The sequence below is a fragment of the Anomaloglossus baeobatrachus genome, chromosome 4, assembly GCF_048569485.1.
Source record: "Anomaloglossus baeobatrachus isolate aAnoBae1 chromosome 4, aAnoBae1.hap1, whole genome shotgun sequence".
NCBI classification, from domain to species: domain Eukaryota; kingdom Metazoa; phylum Chordata; class Amphibia; order Anura; family Aromobatidae; genus Anomaloglossus; species Anomaloglossus baeobatrachus.
Genome location: NC_134356.1, coordinates 395,471,467 through 395,475,242, shown reverse-complemented (window position 1 = coordinate 395,475,242; position 3,776 = coordinate 395,471,467).

Sequence of the window (3,776 nt, the reverse complement as noted above, 5' to 3'; positions counted from 1 at the left end):
TCCAGGTGCCCGTGCAGTCTGTGTCCCGCTCCAGCCTCGCGGCTGCCTGCACTGCTGTGTGTCAGTGTGTGCCCGCAGTATCAGCAGCTTGTCACCCGACAGCGCAGGCAGACACTGACACACAGCAGTGCAGTGTCAGTGTCTGCCTGCGCTGCCGGGTGACAAGCTGCCGATACTGCGGGCACACACTGACACACAGCAGTGCTGGCAGCCGCGGGGATGACGATCGCTGCTGTCAGGAGGTGAGATCATTACCTGCTGTGACGATCTCCTGCCTCCTGACGTCACCGCGGTCACTGCTGTCTATGCCCGTCTCGCGGGCGGCCCGAGACTGTCACTAGCGGTGACGTCACGGGCTCTCGCGATACTTCTGACAACGTGAGAGTCAGTGACAGCGGTGACGTCAGCAGTACAGGAGATGATCACAGCAGGTAATGATCTCATCTATGCTCCTGATGGCAGCGCTCGGCATCCCCTGCAGTGACCTGGGCTGACCTATTGATGTTAGCTCAGGTCACTGCATTGCTCTCCCAGCCAATGGGGAACATTCTGTTCTTCATTGACTGGGACAGTGACTATGGTATGGATCGCCGTGGGACCCCCCCCACCCTTATTGGATTACGCCGGACGTGGATTGATTGTTCTTTTCAATAAATTGGTTAAAGAGGCTATGTGGGGAGTGTTTTTTCAAATAAAACTTTTTTTGTTGTCTATTTTTTAATTATTACTGACTGGGTTGGTGATGTCGGGTATCTGATAAACGCCTGACCTCACCAACCCCAGGGCTTGATGCCAGGTGACATTACACATCTGGCATCAACCCCATATATTACCTCGTTTGCCAACGCACCAGGGCAACGGGATGAGTTGGGGCGAAGCGCCAGGATTGGCACGTCTAATGGATGCGCCACTTCTGGGGCGGCTGCGGCCTGCTATTTTTAGGCTGGGGAGTGTCCAATAACAGTGGACCTCCCTAGTCTGAGAATATCAGACGCCAGCTGTCCGCTTTACCTTGGCTGGTGATCCAATATGGGGGGGACCGCACGTTTTTTGTTTTAAATTATTTATATAATTTAAAATAACAGCGTGGGGTGCCCACTGTTTTGGATTATCAGCCAAGGTAAAGCTGCCAGCTGTAGTCTGCAGGCTGCAGCCGTCTGCTTTACCCTAGCTGGCTACAAAAAATGGGGGGACCTCACGTCGTTTTTTTTAAATTATTTATTTATTTTATGGCTAAATACAAGGCTAAGCACCCTTTAGTGCCACATGAAAGTCACTAAAGGGTGCCAGCTTAGAAAATGCAGGGAGGTGGAACATTATATAGGTTTTTCTCATCTATCTATCTATCTATCTATCCCTCTATCTATCTATCTATCTATCTATCTATCTATCTATCCCTCTATCTATCTATCCCTCTATCTATCCCTCTATCTATCTATCTATCTATCCATCTATCCATCTATCCCTCTATCTATCCATCTATCCCTCTATCTATCTATCTATTCATCTATTCATCTATCTATCTATCCCTCTATCTATCTATCCCTCTATCTATCCCTCTATCTATCTATCTATCTATCTATCCATCTATCCATCTATCCCTCTATCTATCTATCTATTCATCTATTCATCTATCTATCTATCCCTCTATCTATCTATTCATCTATTCATCTATCCCTCTGTCCATTATCTGTCTATCGATTATCTTTATTATTTATTGCAGGGACAAACCTGCGGTAAATCCGCGGTAAATCCGCGGTAAATCCGCGGCAAATCCGCATGCGTTTTTCCCGCGGATTTTTCCGCAGGTCCGGAAATCTTTCACTCCCAGAAGTTTCTCAAGAAATTTTCTTGAGAAACTTCACATTTCTAGTGCGCACATAGCCTAAGGCCCTCTGAACTCCTGGGCGTGGCCAACCGCCTGGCTCCGCCCCCTGGTGTGTTCATCAAGCACTGAGAGAGGTGACTAGGGTTTGGGGGACAGGCGTAGTGCGGGGGTCTACCTGTTACTACCTGGCTAGTCCAGGGCGTCACAAGTGTATTCCCAGTGTGAGGAGCGGTAACCACTAGTGATTGTTTCCTCCAGCTGTCTCATCTTGTTCACTGTGCCAGGGATTATGGGTATTGTAGTCCTGCAAGTACCATCTGTGCTTGTGCACCAACGGGAGGAGACTACATCTCCTAGAATCCCTCACGCGTGACGTCTACGTTGCCGTTCTGGCGCTAAGTCTGAGGTGAAACCAAATGCTGAATAGACGGGAAGAAGCCGCGGAGCCTCGTGTGTGCGGAGACGCCGGGTGGACGGTCTGCAGCCGCCGCTAGCGCTTTCCTGGCCTCCGTGATCATCGTCGCGTGTGGTGACGTCATTACCAATGGCGGGGTAAACAGAGGGGAGCGTGCTCAGTGATGCCCAGGACTCTCTTATAGTCTCCATGACAACCAAGCAGCCATTATTTCTTAATGGAAGTGTTACTATTAATATTTGTAGTAATTGTTGCCATTTTCCACAGAGTATTGGGACGGAAATTACCATCTTTATGGCCAGAATGATGCACTTTATCTATGGGCTTTCATTAGAAACTTGGGCTTTGATCACGTGACATTCACCTGAATTAAAGGGATTGTCCATATCTTGGAAACCTTTGCAGCGGGAGGTGAGCATCATCGTCATGGCTACATATACCTGTGTAGTGAGCGGCAACGAACAATCCCTTTAATTCAGTCAAATGTGATCGCTCTGTGAATTGCAGGGCATGCAGCAAGCAAGGCGCCATCATTCCTTGCGGGTCATGATGTGCTCCCTCTTCCCCCATGGGTCCTTTGCCCAGGTTACAGTAAAGCGAATCCCAGCACTCAAATTGAAGACGAGAGGGGAATTATGCAAAAGTGAATTTATTGGCTAGTACACTGCAAAAGGAACCTAACCAGAGCAACGGCACCAACGTTTCGGCATAAAGCCTTTTTCAAGGTCGTTGCCTGAAAAGGTGTGAAGACAATAACAATAATGAGTGCATTATATACAGGTGATACATAGAATATGTACAGAATAATACAAATATACATGAAAATATACTGCGGAACGTACATCACTGGTCAGAATATGGAAATGCGGGTCTCGGAGGACAACCGGAGGATTGCAAATAATGGTAAGGTTCCACACGTTTTTGCAGAGTATGCTCTTAATCATATGGAGAGAGAGATAATTAGTACAAATATGGCAACAAACTTGCGTACCATAGGAGATAGTACTGGTCAAGTAATACAGGTTGAGGCAAACAGCCGAAGCTGATTATTCAAATTGAACAGCCGAGACTGGTATCAATACCAAGGAGAGTGGAGAGGGAAACAAGAGAAGGAGATGAAGAGAGGGAGATGAAGAGAGGGAGAGAAAGAGAGGGAGAGAAAGAGAGGGAGAGAGAGAGAGGGAGAGAAAGAGAGGGAGAGAAAGAGAGGGAGAGAAAGAGAGGGAGAGAAAGAGAGGGAGAGAAAGAGAGGGAGAGAAAGAGAGGAAGAGAAAGAGAGGAAGAGAAAGAGAGGAAGAGAAAGAGAGGGAGAGAAAGAGAGGAAGAGAGAGAGAGGGAGAGAAAGAGAGGGAGAGAAAGAGAGGGAGAGAAAGAGAGGGAGAGAAAGAGAGGGAGAGAAAAAGAGGAAGAGGAAGAGAGGGAGAGAGGGGGAGAGCAAGAGAGGGAGAGCAAGAGAGGGAGAGCAAGAGAGGGAGAGCAAGAGAGGGAGAGAGGGAGAGAGGGAGGGCAAGAGAGGGAGAGAGGGAGAGAGGG